Source organism: Medicago truncatula, chromosome 7 (assembly GCF_003473485.1).
Source record: "Medicago truncatula cultivar Jemalong A17 chromosome 7, MtrunA17r5.0-ANR, whole genome shotgun sequence".
NCBI lineage: Eukaryota > Viridiplantae > Streptophyta > Magnoliopsida > Fabales > Fabaceae > Medicago > Medicago truncatula.
In genome coordinates, this window is record NC_053048.1 from 466,749 (window position 1) to 484,083 (window position 17,335).

Below are 17,335 nucleotides of genomic sequence, written 5' to 3' on the forward strand. Positions count from 1 at the left end.
AGGCTATTAGATTTCTAATTGGATAAATAATTAAATATTTAATTAGTTGATATGGACTCAATGAGTGGATGTCCGGATGGCCCATTACTGGAATAATGGGAAACCTAATGGCCATCCAATATAAAAGAGGTCATGGTCCCCAATATACCGTACACGACAAACTCTCTCTTCTCCCCATCTGAAGAGAACTTGAGGCATAAAGGTACCGGTTGAGGAAGAATCAAATCAGCCGCCGCTAACTCTATTGTGTGTTTCAGATCATCTCCTCTCTTTGGTTATCATTGTTGTTGATGAGAGAGCTTTATCCAGGTATTCCTAATAGCCTAATTCTTAATATCCTTGATAAATCAAACATGTCGTAGATCCGATCATAATCATGTTCAATGTTTTGTTTGCTTCCGCTATTGATTCATAATTGTTGAACATGTTTTATGAAATCTCTTTATATTAAGAGCTAAATTTCCAACAAGTGGTATCAGAGCCACCTTCATGTTTGATTTATTGAGATTTTGTGTTAATTATATTGTTCGATTTTATTTTGGTATGGCTTATATATGTTATCGATGATTATTGCTTTATTTTCTTTATCGATGACTTCATGTAGCCTATTTGTAAATCGGTGTAAATCTATGCCTGTTAGCTATTACTTTGTTATTGAATGTTTAGCTTCAATTTTTGTTTGTTGAGGCGTGACACATATCTGCAATTGATGGCTTTTCACCTTTTCCTATTTGTAAATCGGTGTCAATTTTATTTTGGCCGTAATGCCTTCGTCGATGCCTATTTGTTTTTATTTTTTTTATTTTTTTTATTGAATGATGCTTTATAAAGTTTATATTATATACATGAATTTGTGCATCGATAGGCATATTGAATTTTTTGCGAATTTTCATTGTGCATACATATATTTGCTCACTTGTATATCAGTGTTGCTTGTCCGTCAATTTCAAAATAGTGCTCCCTTCTTGTTCCTTTAAAATTGTTTGGGCATGATAGTTTGTTTGGTTTACAAGATCCATCATATTGATTTTCAATTTGGTGAGATATAATCACTTTTGGTTTACTGCGTATAATTGCATATGAATATAACAATCTCTTGGATTATTGTGTGATGAATAAATTTTTCCGGTCTTGATTCATATTGATTTTTGTTATGAAAATAAGTAAATAGAGAGAGTAACAGAGAGAGAGAGAGAGAGAGAAGAAGAGAGAATAGGAGAAATATTCCTATTCACTGATGTGTGTATCCCAATGTTACAAATGAGCTCTATTTATAAGAAAATAGAGTAGCTTATGAACTAAGCCCAATAACCTAGTAGTATGGCTCAATAACACATTTGTTATTTGGACATCCGCTATTAATATTTATAACACTCCCCCTTGGATGTCCATTGAGGATATGCCTCATTAAAACCTTATTAGAGAAAAACCTAATAGGAGAAAAATTCTAGTGAAGGAAAAAGAGTACAATATCCCTTTTGTGTATGATAATCTGCCTCGTTAAAAACCTTACCAGGAAAACCCAATGGGACAAAACCATGGTTAAGGGAAAAAGAGTGCAGAACACATTTATGTCTCCCCCTCATAAAGACAATCATCTATGAGACGAAGAAAGTCAAATAATATTTGTTCTAGTTACTCAAAAGTTTACTTGCAGCGACTTTGTTGAAATATCTGGTTTATCTTCATAGTCTTCTTCAAATTAGTAGTGCTTGAGAAGTTTCTTCATATTGAGTTGTTGTAAGACCCCCATTAAGAAATCAACAAGTTTCTTGTACTTGTAAAATCACCATCCTTGATAAAAGAGCGTTCTTCACTTCCTTAATTATGTTGCTTCTTTAAGATACAAAATATATGTTTGACTTTATTCTGATATCTGTATTTACTAACATTGGCAAACCAAAATACCACACTAAATATCATTAACAAAATACATTGATGTCCTCGTTTGAACTAAGATATGGTACTTCAGAACCAATTCAAGTTGTTTATCATTTTCTTGAGGACATGATCTATACTAATATCAAGTGACATCACAATCATTATAGTACACAGTCAATTAGATGTGTCCATATCAAATACATTTGTTATATAAGTTTCTTGATGCACGAAATCTCAATTAAATAATAAATCTGCAAATCCAAACAAACTTTGTGCATGAAACATATTTAATTTCAAATATTTCTATAATCAATAGATGTTAGAATCTCTTCAGGAGTTCAATAATATTTATACCATCATCATTAAAATGATTATAACAAATTCATTTTCAAAGATTTAGAATGGACATATGATGTCATTTCTTCAATATCTCACGAAAATTAATTTTATCGGAGAGTTTCATATACTCATTACTATCACGTGAGTCATACAACTATATTGCAACACATCTTTCATATAAATTGAGCCTTTCATGTAATACTAAACTTAATCAAGCAAGAAAAAGTTCTTGAATTCACTTCAGGTAAATATGTCTCTTAAACATAAATGTTAGACATATATCAGCTCACTTCCGGTGAACATATCAAACTCTTTATATGTGTATTTTATCAATGTAATTCTCTTTCGCGCGAAAAATCTTATATATCTAATTAACTTCACATCTTCAAGTGTGCGGACCACAAGTCCAAAAAGTTTGACTTTACAAAGCGAGTTTGATTTCATGTTTTAATCCATGATCCTCGTTAACACTCATCACATATAGCGTTATGTTATAAGCAAAAACATCGTCAACGTTGACTTTAAATTTTGTTCCACCTCATTCCATTCATGACATAATTTATCGAGATCTCTTTATTTTTCATACATCTCAGGTACCTGGTCGGTTCTTCTGGAACTTAAAATCAAATATGTCAGATGACTCTTTTAGAGTTTACACATCCTTATTTGGGTTATCTTTATTTTTAGCTCCTTTTATTGTTTGAGGATTTTATATGTGGAACTGATTGGTCTATCACGCTTCATGCGCAGTTGAGACTCATTTGCAATAATCGACAGAGACATCTATTTCGATTGGAGCATTAGCAGCTGCTTATTTTATTTGTTTAACTTTGCAAACGAGTTATATTTTGAGGATCAAGATGAGACAATAATATTTTCTTTCAAATAATTCATTTGAACTTCAGATTCACATTTTCAGCTGCTTATTCTCTCCCCCTAATATTGGGAAAACTAATCAGCCTACTAGGCTGTAAACAAGTTGGCTCAATACAATTTATAATAGATGAAGATTTATATCAAATAGATTTTCCCAATATTCTTTCAAGATCTATCTAAGTGCGTTATATTGGAGCAATTGTAATAGACACAACACATCCAAAAATTTACTTAGACAAGAAATATTAAGTTCTTAACCAATATATAAATTATAAAATAAGGGGAGGACTTACATATGGTAACTTGTTGGCTTGATGCGAATCAATATTTCAACACATTGATTATTTCAAAAGTAGAGTTTTGAAGGTATGGTCTCATAAGTATATATCATACAATTAACTTTAGACGTCTAAAGAATGGATCTTCAAGTCCATTTTATGAGCATATGCTACAAGTTGTTTAATATCAATTTCAATTGATAAATGATACTTATCAAATGTTTTTTTGAAAAGTTCAGAAAATAAACTCTTTGTCAAATTTGTTGACAAGATAATGCACAAACTTCTGGTTTGTGGGTTAATAATAACCATACATGTCATTTAGTTCATCTACACTTTCGATGTATTGATTCACAAATATCAACTTATACGCATTTACATATATTGAGAGACCAAAATTCTCAAATTTTCTACTTTAAAAAAAATAGTTAAGACACAAAAAGTATTATATTGAAGAATCTTCTGGCTCTTCAATACAAATTCATTAAAATTTATTTATTTTTCGCATCATAACGAATCCGGGATAACCCAACCGGTATTGCCAACTACAAACTTAATATAATTTGTAAACTTCTGGTTTACAATAATATGTGCTTCCGTTGCACTAATATAAGTGTAGTACAAATCAGAGGAAAATAACTTTTCCACAACACTTATTTTCTTCAGAGTATTATTTCACCAAATAACAAAAGAAAAAATCATGCTCTTCAGAAGCCTTCATTAATCATGTAGTTCTTCGGAAACTATATAAAAAATGATCAAGATAAATCATTATTTGAGCAACCCTTTCGTGGTTGTTTCAAGAATGAGCATTTAAAACATGATTTGTAAACTTCTGATTTACAATAACATATGATTCATTTGTTCTAATCCATTTGAAAACAACAATGAACAAGAAAATAGTATATCCAAGTGAAGTTATATAATAAACATTCTAAAACCTTGATTTATCTTTTGCATTACTATGGTTATATATCAATAAACTACACACAAATTTCTCGAACAAGTAAAGTTTATAAATTATAAAGTTTTTCATTCAAGGTTGTATTTAGGCAACTAAAAAAAAAAAAAAAAAAAAATCTTTTCAAAGTTCGACCACTCCAAAATGAAAATTACAAGTGAGATCAAGATCAAATAAATTTATTTCATAAGAAAATATACATATCTAACATGTAATATTTATGAGATAATAATCTTGAATGATTTAGAAGTCAATAAGAGAATGTCAATTCATAGAAGATATTTTCAAGAATTATGTAGAGAAGAATTTGTGCTTACCTTGTAATTCAATCCTTCTAGAAGTCTTATGTAGAGAAGTCTTAGAATAAATAAACAATCTTGCAAGATTCAATACATATAACAGAAATATGATCGTATCAAGAAAATCTTTGATCAAAGATTATTATTTTTTTCAACTGATTTAAGTTTATACTAATGAAATTTTATGACCTTGACATTTATCAGATTAATAGTAATCTCTGCACAACATCTGTTATATAAAACAAATAGTATGGGCCATTCACTTCTGGGAATGAAATTCAATGTGACATTTCACCATTTTAATCAAGAAACACTCTTTGTTCAATTACAAATGTGACTAATCATTCAAAATATTCTTGAAGATATTAACTTATTTGCTACTTCAGGAGCATATTCGAGTGGTATAGAAATACACATAGTGTTTCATATTTTCCCCTTCTTTTTTCTTTCTTTCATATCAAATAGATCTTATAAATTTTTATCATGTTTTGAATGTGTAATTCTTCAAAAACACACAATCAAATCATCATAAATGATAACCAATAACAATTCTTTCATCAACTAATCCTTTTATTTCTTCAAGAAGCATGTCCCAAATGATCTATATCAAAGTCTTAATTCTTCAGGAACTATATTACACATTCATTTATTTTTTATATATATAATTAATCCTTCAAGAATTTTTAGCATTAGTTCTTTGGGAACTATACCGCAATTTTGAACGATCCTACGAGATGCTTGAATATTAAATTTGTGAGTTCTTCAAGAACTATGTCACAAATCTTTTATTTCCTAAAAAAAATGTCACAAATCTCTCTAAGCAATGGTCAAGGATAAACATAATTTTCGCATTCATTCAAGGATTCTTGATATTACATTATTAATTCTTCAGAAATTTATACCAAAAATGTAGATGGTGTTTGAGAATATTACTTTGAATACTCCATTGAATTGTAGTACTAAATTTAATCTTGATCAAAATTATAATCAATTCATTTGCGCAATCCTTCGGGGTGCATATTCATCAGGAAAAAAATTGAATTTATAAATGATCCTTCTAACATGCACTACTGTTGAATTCTTCAGAAATTCATTAGATATATATATATATATATATATATATATATATATATATTTTATTTAATCCTTCTAAAATGCATTACTTTGAATTCTTTAAGAATTCATAAGAAAAATTGGGTCTTTATGTTCTTTGGGAAGTATCCAACGTATTTAAACAAAAATTGGAACTTTTGAATTCTTTTAGAATTTATAAAGAATAAAAGAAACATATAACTATTGAATTCTTCTCGAACTCATAGAGAATAAATTAAAATGAACATATCACTTTTGAATTCTTCTGGAATTCATAGAGAATTTAGACTACTCTTTCTTAAATTCATAGAGAATAAAATTGAGACTTTAATTTTCTTTTTATAATATAAGATCAACCACATACACAATCATTCAAGAATGCATAAACGTTGAACATTATTTGTGTAGTCCTTCGGGGATGCTTTCAATGATATGTTTATTTTAGTTCTTCAAGAACTATATCACAGATGTTCATAACCAATGATCTTTGAAAATTATTCTTCATGTAATCCTTCAAGTTCATTGAGAATAAAAATTGGCTTTTTAAGTTTTCAGGAATTAACCAACAAAATTTGCGATTTTTGAGTTCTTCTGAAATTCATAGAGAATAAACTCTAGACTTTTGAATTCTTATGAAATTCATATAAAATTTGATTTTTAAGTTCTTCCAAGAACTATATAACCAATCTAATCAGTTAATTGTATGATCCTTCTAGGATGTATCATTACGGAATTCTTCAAAAATTCATAGAAAATAAAACCAAGTTTTTAAGTTCTTCAAGAACTATGCAATATATTTAAACAATAAAATCAATTCTCTAAGCAATTCTTTAGAGATTAATGCTTTTGAATTCTTTAGAAATGTATATAGAATAAATAATCACATTAATATAAAACAATTTCCATAATAATGATTTAATGCGACCATAATGACATAATGTTTTAATATGGTAATTATTCATGCATATTAAAATACAATAAAATTCACATTAAAGAAAAAAAATTGTTACTACTCTTGCACATTAAGATATCATTCATCACAAGATTAAAATAAACATTAAAGATGATCATACTAAAACCTTACGATAAAAAAATAATGAAAATTGTGTTACTTTTGCAATTCTTCAGGGGTATTAAAATACTAATTGACTTTTTTTTTTTTTTTTTTTTTTTAAGTTCTCTTGGAACTATATAGTAAATCTAATCTTGATAAAAAAATATAATAAATTTAATTAATTCATTTGTACAATCCTTCTGGGATGTAACTTTGTTGAATTCATCTGAAATTCAGTAAAAATAGTGTTTTTAAACAATCCTTCAGGGGTGCAACACTTTTGAATTCATCATGAATTCATTGGAACAAAAATTGAGTTTTTAAACAAACCTCTAGGGATGCGTTCCCTTTTGAATATAGGTTCTTCAGGAACTATATTATAGATGTGATCAATCTTTTATGCAATCCTCCAGGGATGCATGAATGTTGAATTAAAATTAAACAAACAGTAAATAATATGCATAATAACGATAATGTGTATCTATAAGGCATTGATTCCAAATTGATGGAATTGCAACAATAGCCTATAGTCATCGATACAAAATTACAACTTATTATAATAGATTAAGAAGAACTATTTACCTTCTTAGTTGATTAGAGCGTGCTGATAACGTGTTATGAAAATAAGTAAATAGAGAGAGTAACAGAGAGAGAGAGAGAGAATAGGAGAAATATTCCTATTCACTGATGTGTGTATCCCAATGTTACAAATGAGCTCTATTTATAAGAAAATAGAGTAGCTTATGAACTAAGCTCAATAACCTAGTAGTATGGCTCAATAACACATTTGCTATTTGGACATCCGCTATTAATATTTATAACAATTTTAATTTATTTTTATAATTTTTTTTTGTTATGTCAATATTTGGGTTTAATTCAGTTCCGGTATTAGCATTATTCAATTTTAATTGGGTAAGCATGTTATACGCTTGTGGCTCCTTCAGCATCAACCATCTTTGTATTGAGAAAATTGATATGCAGTGATTGCTTAGTTTGACCAAATTGAATTGTTATGAAGATTTAATTCATATATAAATCTTAATTTTTTGGTGGTTTGAATTTTAATTGAAAAAGGGCTCATAAGCATATTTTGTTTGGTTTGGTTTGACCTTTGTACATTGAGTATTAGGTTTACATAAAGTTTTCAAAAGCAGGATATTGGTTGGTGTTTGGAAATTTCATATAGGTGAGAATTCTTTCTATAATTTACCCATGTTCTGCTGTTTAGAGCCTTCCATTTAATTTCTATTTGAAATTGATTTTGATTCACATAAATTATGTACTTTTTTTTTTTACAAGAGACATATTATGCACTTAACAGTTTATTTTGAGAAATTAACAAATAAATTTGTTATATATATATTTGGTTATAGCATGATTATCATATTAGAGTTTATTGTTATTAAGTTTTCTACAATAATATTTTGTCTTATCATGCATTTTGAATATATTTCATGCTATGTCTGTTGTTGCTTTTATGCGATATCTGTAAATATATTGTCATACACACATTGGTGTTATTTTTGGACTTACATCTTTTCAATTATTGTGAATTTGTCTTCACAGTTAAGGGTTGTCGAGTGACCTTATAGTTACTTAGCAACATAATGGACTAATTCGGCCTACATTATGTCGGTAGTGCCTTGTAAATTTAAGACATTTCCCATTTGCCTTGTAAAATTAAGACCATTCCTATTGAAATTCATTTATTGAATTGTCTAGTAATTTTGGTTGAGTTGGTTGAAACAACAAGTTGCAAAAGTAACCTCTGTTGTGTAGATTTGATTCAGTTGGAATTACAAAAGATGTAGTACGTAATTATTCATGCGAGCTGTTTTAGTCGGCCAAAAGGAAGACACAGTTTGGCCGGATAATTACATACCTGCGATGGTAAATATGCGATAATTATTAAGTTTTTCCATGTGGATAATGAGGATGTGTCAAAAGACACTCATTATCTGACTGGACTTCTTAAAATTTTATCCATATGGATAATGAGGATGTCAAAAGACACCCATTATCTAACAGGACTTATTACCATATTTGATCATTGCATTGAGATTACTGTTTGCAGTTAATTCTTAGCAGTCAAAAGATTGTGTTTTAATGGTGCTTTGGTATCATGTTTTTGGTCTTTTAATTTACAACTTGTGATGATAAATATGTGGTAATTCTTAAATTTTTCATGTGGGTAATGAGGATGTCAAAAGACACCCATTATCTGACAAGACTTATTAAGTTTTTCCATGTGGATAATGAGGATGTCAAAAGACACTCATTATCTGACATGACTTATTACCAATATTTGATCATTGCACTAAGAGTACCGCTTGCAATTGATTCTTAGCAGTCAAAAGATTGTGTTTTAATGGTGCGCTTGGTATCTTGTTTTGTCTTTTAATTTACAAATAAAGATAAATTGTGCATGTCCTATAATTAATTAATTTTGACATGTCGACTAACGTTGTGTGAGTGTAAACTCATTTAAGTATTTAAGAGTTTACATCCACACATGTGATGGTAAACATTTGACAATTATAAGAATTTATTCTTTGTCAAAGTAAATTGTCATTGTTTGATCAATGCTGTAAAGTACCGCTAGCAATTGATATTATTGTTTAAAGACTTGATATTTATATTGCACTAGGTATTTTGGTGAGTACATTTGGCCACTCTTGTTCTTTTTAAACTAATATAGTTTGAGTATCTGCTAATTTGAGTTAATTTTTTTTTTTTTTTTTAAATCTTAAAGTTCTAACTTTTAGGAATTAAAGAATAATATTAACATTATTCTTGGATCTAGACCTTAGTTAAGGGTGGTGAAACTCACATTCTCTCACAAATTCAGCATCTAATGTGTGAATCAAGTTTGACAAGTGAGTATACACCAAATCTCATAGGTCATATGTGATCATAAAGTTAAAATCTCATATGTATTAGAGGTATTGTTTAAGATGACAATTTTTTTGTCATATTTTCTTTGCTTAAACTAAGGTGCTTTTAAAGCAATATAGAGAAGACAAACTCTCATTGGAGAGGGAGTATTCATTAAGATTGTTAGGCAAAGAAAATGTAAGAAGCACATTATGTAAATATTTAATCTTGCTAAGACACTATAATTTCGACTATCTATGACTGGTTCGAAAATTCAGTAATTTCGACTATCATATGACTTGTTCGACAATTCAGTATTTAGTATTCTCTTTGCACAATTAAGTTTATAACTATTTCAGTTAGAAATGATCATTTAAATGATCAATTCATAAAGTGTGCAAATAAGAAAAAATTGAAGGAAGAGAAAATAAAATAGTGCTCATTCGGATAATACCTCAAAAGATAAGTGCAAATAAAGAAAGGTATTTGACTGACTTATGTCCAATGATGTTGAAAGATATATCAATTTTGGAATGGACAAAGTGGATAAAGATTTCTTTATTCATTTTTTGAACTATTTTTTAGATTGTCATTAATGGTTTGTTTTTGTATTTAAAAGACAATTTGGTGAATCATTGCTTAGATTGATTTTTTGTTTTAATTTTCCTTTGAATGAACCAAGATATTTTACGTGTTTATTTATAAATGATGATTCAATGTGTCTTTTAAGTTCAATTATTAGAGTCAATTCAGTTATGACTTGTGACATTCTATATTAATTAAGGTTTTGAATACTAAAAGTTTTTCATCCCACAAATTAAGAAATTTTTTGAGACATAAATTGTTAAGCTTTTTTGAGGATATTGAGTTTGGGGGGAGAGATATGGTAATAGAACAAAATTGAATGAGGAAGAATTTAGTTCTAAACTAATTCATATAGTTACTATTGTAGTATTTTTTGATCCTCATGAGGACATTATTGTTCTTCCTCTCAATCAAGTTAAATTAATTCATATAGTTCAAACTCAACACTCTCAAGAACTAGGGCTTCTAGCGTCATAAAGAGTTGACTTGAAAGAGAAATTCTATTTAGTGTAATTGAAAGACTCTATTAGGGCAGTCATGACGCTAGTTTGCTTGTTATAGTTTTGAAGCTACATAAGATAGATGTCAATGCATTGTTTCTCAATGGTGACATTAATGATACTATACGGCGCAACCACATAAAACTTTGTGTCATTAGATACAAAGTAGATGGTTTGCAAAGTCATGAAATCCACTTATAAGTTAAGAAATTTGTCTCTTTAGTGTTCCCACAAATTGTCATAAAGTAATTGTCTCATTTAGTTTTGAGATAATATTAAGTAGAGTTGTGGATTTAGTAAGCTTAGTGGGAGTAATTTTATATTCCTAGTTTAATATGTCAATTTTATTTTATTTAGTCAACGATGATATATGTTTAGAGTCAACGATGATATATGTTTAGAGTCAACGATGATATATTTTATTTAGTCAATACTTAGAGATTCTTCTCAAGGTATTATTCGGATATCACAAAAGAGTTATATCAATAAAGTTGAAAATAAAATGACATAATTTTTTGGATGACCTCAATCATCAAGAGAGACTTTTCAGTCTCAAATATTGCCCATAAGGAAATTTATGTATTCAGAAATTTAAGTATTTTCCTACACTTTGCCTATAGGATTTTTATGTATGATTTTATTATACACATTTGAAAATAACGTAGAGAATAAGATTGTTTGCCAGATACTTGAGCAATTCAAAGTTTGAATTGTTGAAAAGGCAACCATAAGGATTATTAAAGAGAACAAGAGAGTTATTACTCACATTAGAAATCTGACAATTTGGAGATCATTAGTGTGTCAGACTCTTGCTTTTGGATGTTTGTATATAATACACATCCAACTCAGGAAATTACTGTAAGTATTTATGTCACTTGATTGCATATTGTTAAAGGTATTGAAAGACCACTAAAGTTATATAGTGACATAATTCAGTTGTATATTTATTTGATAACAAAGTTTACAAGGTTCATTACCTTTTGTTGTTAAATTATAGAACACATAGAGACAAACTTTATGCTAGCTATACCACTAATCAAAGACATGACACATAAGGTCTTTCATGTGGTTGTTGTCATTAAGGATGTCTTGGATTAGTGGGAGTCTCTTATTTTATGTTCTATACTTTTGTTTTGATATTGATACAGACTTTATGTTATGATTTTCTGCAGAAATAAAGTTCATGAGGTTATTATTGCTATAACCATTTCTGTATCATTTGTGCAAATTTTAAATTTGCAAAACTTCAGTTTGATCTCATTAAAGACTTTAGTTGGAAATAGGCATGATTCAGAGATCACATTACATGAAATTTCCATGCCACTCATCCATATCAATCTATGTCATCAAGTGCATTGATATGGTGGTCGTCGGGGTTCCGTCACGTTATACGTCAGCGACGACAGCCGCGGTGGTCCCATTATTAATGTATGAGGTGGACCAGATTGTAAAGTTGAAATCTAAAGATAAATAGCATTCAGTTGCGCGCCTAAAGAATTATGATATAATTATTAAGATATGTAGCCCAAGTGGGAGATTGTTGGAATATTTTATTATTTATTATATTCCAATATCATTATGTGGGCAAATATCGTAACAATAATTATATTAGCTATTTATCAATTGTCAGCCTTAGTTGATTAGTGATCAAATTAAGTAATAAGGCTATTAGATTTCTAATTGGATAAATAATTAAATATTTAATTAGTTGATATGGACTCAATGAGTGGATGTCCGGATGGCCCATTACTGGAATAATGGGAAACCCTAATGGCCATCCAATATAAAAGAGGCTATGGTCCCCAATATACCGTACACGACAAACTCTCTCTTCTCCCCATCTGAAGAGAACTTGAGGCATAAAGGTACCGGTTGAGGAAGAATCAAATCAGCCGCCGCTAACTCTATTGTGTGTTTCAGATCATCTCCTCTTTTGGTTATCGTTGTTGATGAGAGGGCTGCCTTGAAAGCTTTATCCAGGTATTCCTAATAGCCTAATTCTTAATATCCTTGATAAATCAAACATGTCGTAGATCCGATCATAATCATGTTCAATGTTTTGTTTGCTTCCGCTGTTGATTCATAATTGTTGAACATGTTTTATGAAATCTGTTTATATTAAGAGCTAAATTTCCAACAATGCTTTTCCATTGGTTTTAGAACTATACCTTTTTAATAACAGTACTATGTTAGTATCATGAAAAAAAGAATATATTGGCAGCTAAGAATGTATCAGAACTTGAACAGATTGCTATTGTTCTTCGAAGCCGTAATTAGTCTATAATGTTGTTAAATTCTGATGCGAAATTGTTAGTTCTCCTTGACAAATGGCTCAAAGCTAATTTTCAACATCATTTTATTGTGAAACAGAATCTGCACTCCAGCCCTTTTCATTCTGAAATTTCATAAAGTCACCCCTATGCGGTCAATACATCGTCTTGTTGTTGGTGATAGCTTTGGCATATTTTGTTTGGCTCTAGCGTCGAGAACTTCATTTTCTTCTTTAGCAACATCTCACCCTACAGAAGTTAGAGACTTTTGGCGGAAAGAACAATCTCAGGACCTTACAAGATCTGTGGACATTCTTACTACAAAAATTGGCAAAGGAAACAGCGAGGATGTCATTCTCCAATCTCTAATCAGTGACGGAGCCATAAATGTTATACATTTGTCTGAAAACCTTATTAATAGGTTGCTATTTCGATATAAGGATGATTGGAAGTCTGCATTGGCGGTATTCAGATGGGCCCGATTCACATTCAAACTTTAAACATTCACAACAATCGTATGATATGATGGTAGATATATTGGGTAGAATGAAGGCAATGGAAAAGATGAGAGAGATCTTAGAAGAAATGCGTCAGGAGAGTCTCATCGCACTTGATACCATAGCCAAGGTAATGAGAAGGTTTGTTGGGGCGGGGCAAGACAGTGGAAAGATGCTGTGAGGACATTTGATGACTTGCAATTTCTTGGCTTGGAGAAGAATACAGAATCCATGAATGTGTTGCTTGATACTCTTTGCAAAGAGAAATTTGTTGAACAAGCTCGCGAAATTTACTTGGAGCTGAAGCATTATGTTGCTCCAAACGCCCACACATTTAACATACTTATTCATGGATGGTGCAATATCCGCCGCTTGAAGAGGCACATTGGACAATCCAAGAGATGAAATGATATGGTTGTCGCTCTTGTGTTATAAGTTATTCCACCATTATTCAATGTTATTGTCAAGAACATAATTTCGACATGGTTTACGACCTTCTCTATGAAATGCAAGCTCAAAATTGCTCCCCCGAATGTGGTCACTTATACTACTATCATGTGTGCACTTGCAAAGGCAGAGAAATTTGATGAAGCTTTACAAGTTGTCGAAAGAATGAATGCTGTTGGGTGTAGACCTGATACACTTTTTTTCAATTCGTTCATTTATACGATGGGGAGAGCAGGCAGAATAGATGATGCTACACATATATTCAAGGTTGCGATGCCGAAGGCCAGTGTGGCCCCAAATACATCGACCTATAACTCAATGATTTCTATGTTTTGTTACTATGCACAAAAAGAGAGAGCTTTTGACATACTGAAGGAGATGGAAAAATCAGGTCTATGTAAGCCTGATATTCAGACTTATTATCACCCATTGATCAAGTCATGCTTTAAAATGAGAAAAGTAGATACTTGGTTGAATGATATATTAAGTGACATGGTAAATAAATATCATATTGGTCTTGACCTTTCAACCTATACATTGCTAATTCATGGGCTCTGCAGAGCAGATAGATGCAAGTGGGCATTCAATCTGTTCGAGGAGATGGTTGATCAGGATATCATGCCTAGATACAAAACTTGCCGTTTGCTCTTGGATTAAGTCAAACAGAAAAATATGTATCAAGCTGTTGAGAAAATTGAATTTCTTATGAATAAACTTTATATGTATGTATGTTTCTAAATATAATAGAAAACTCACTCAATCACATTCCAAGAATTTTAAAGACTTGGCTATCATGTCAGTATCGACAGCTTGTTTGGTTGGAGAGAAGAAAGTGGGAAGAGAGAAAGAAACATGTAAGAACGAAGAAAGAGTGAATCTTTTGCTATTTTTATTAGAGAACAATAAAAGAAAGAGAAGAGAAAGAACTCTTGAGCCGATAGCAGAGCAAGAAGAGAGATGTGATGTTTGTTTTTGAAGGTTAAGTTTGCCACTATAACAAAGAAGCTTGATCAGAAGACTCAGAAACTCGGACCCGCAGTTGGTTATGTCTGATCTATTGAAGGTTGAAGGGAAGGAGACAAGTGAAATTCATACATTATGTAACTGTAAAGTAGAGAATTAGCTTTATTCTTTCCCTCTATTACTCCATAATTGTGATCATTGCTGGAGCAGTGTTATGGATTCTTCAATGCATAACAAATGATGAGTTTCAGTTGTCTCCATAGAAACATGTCCAAATAGTGTTGAGTCATTGTGTGTGTTTGTAATGTCTGGTCAAGGAAAGGGAGGTGCAAAGTGACATAGCAAGGTTCTTTGCGGTAACATTCAAGGAATAACAAAGCCAGCGATTCGTAGATTGGCGAGAAGAGGTGGTGTGAAGAGGATCAGTGGTTTTAATCTATGAGGAAATAAGAGGAGTGTTGAAGATTTTCTTGCAGAATGAGATTTGTGATGCTGTTACTTACACTGAGCATGCAAGGAGGAAGACTCTGACTGCTATGGATGTTGTTTATCAGGGAAGAACCCTCTACAGTTTTGGTGGATGAAGAAGATGAAGATTTGTTATGTTGTTTCTTTGTATTTGTAGCATGTGAGTGTTCCATACAATTGTTATCATTGTAATCTAATGAAATGATCTTTCATGGTGAACTCTGATTCTAACTTATGTTAATCCCTTGACTAAAAAAATTAGACAAATACACAGTTTAATTTGGTTTCGATGAAGTACAGTTTATTTTAATAGATTTTAATATTATATTAAGTTACTTTTATATAAATTTTAATTTGCACTTTTAATTCGATTTATGTGAGTGTTTGTTAACTTGATTTTTAGTAGTTTTGTTATTTTAACGTCGTGGATGCACAGGTGTTCCTTTGGAAATCGATGAATCGACTAAAATCCGTACCTTTGGTCACTATGCTCGCATACTTATTGATTTGGATTTGTCGCAACCAATATTGAACAACTTGCTTGTGGGAAGAGAAGAGTCCGCTTTTTTTGTTAAAATAGAATATGAAAAACAACCGTTGTTCTGCAATAACTGCAAACACATAAGGCACTCTATCCAAAACTGTAAGAAAATTGCTCAAAATTCCATAGATTTGTTTAAAGAGAATAAGGAAAATACTGTCACCAAGTCTCATCATTACGGTAAGTCTAATGTTAGGTTTAAGCATATTGATAGACCCTCTGAAACAGATAATCTTGCTGGAAGCCTGAAAACTAAGCTGAATATGATTCATGACACGCATCTGGATAATAGAATTGATGTTATCAAGGGTAGAGCAAAGTTAGCTGAACAATCAGGTGCAATGATTGGCTCGGCTAAGCAATCTAAGGAGGTTTCAACCTTAGCATTAGATTCAACATTGAAATTTGAAATCTGGAATTGCAGCAGGTAAATGCTCTGTTGATTTTGGTGTTAATATGCATCATTTTTCTGATATTGGTGCTGGCACTGCCTTTGATGTTCAGTCTGATGTTGGTCGAACTGAAAACCTGACCTGTAATAATCATGAAGTTCACAATGTGGTTCAAGAACTGGATACCGTTAACTCAGATGCTGGAGCATCAGTAGAGGTCAAGCATATGAGTAAATCTAAAAAACAGAAAACCAAACAAAAAAAGCACAAAGCCAAAAACATTGAGTGGTGGTGATTCTGATGTAGTGCTAAATAACTATTCCAAATCAATAAAAAATGTAAATAAAAAACCTTCTTTTTTTTTCTTTTATTTAATCACCACTCTAATTTCTTTTTTAAAGCAAGCAAGTTTAAGCACAAAAAGTTAAATAAAATCAAGAAGTTCACGTAGAGTACTACGAACATAAAGGGTGCTAATACCTTCCCTTTATGTAACCAACCCCCAAACGCTTAATCTTTTAAAAATGGTTTATTTGAACTTTTTTCCATTTTCCTTTTAAAAATTAAAAGTTCAAGTCGTGAAATAAAATAGTGAGTCTATGCTAATCAAATAGCTTGACCTCCGAAAAATGACGCGACAGTTAGAATCTAAAAATGCTTTGGATGGTGAGGCCAATGTTAGCACCTTTAATAACATTGGTTCCACTACTGGTCCAGTTGCTCAGTTAACTACCAAAGTTGTGGGGACAAAGGTTCTTAGTATATGAATGCTTCTAAGCTGAAACAGGGTAATATTCAAGTTAATACTTCTGCCAAAGGTAGTTTGTGGCCCGTTGCTGGTAAGAACCACACGCAGAACAAGATCAATCACACTGATTTGGCCAGAGGTTCTATGGTAGATGCTGGTAAGGATTCAACTTTTGACCCTAAGACATTGGATTATGCAAGCAAGGCTAATGCATTTGCTGCCAATGATTTTCCTGAGGTTGGTGCTAGCTCTGCCTTTGTTGTAGAGTCT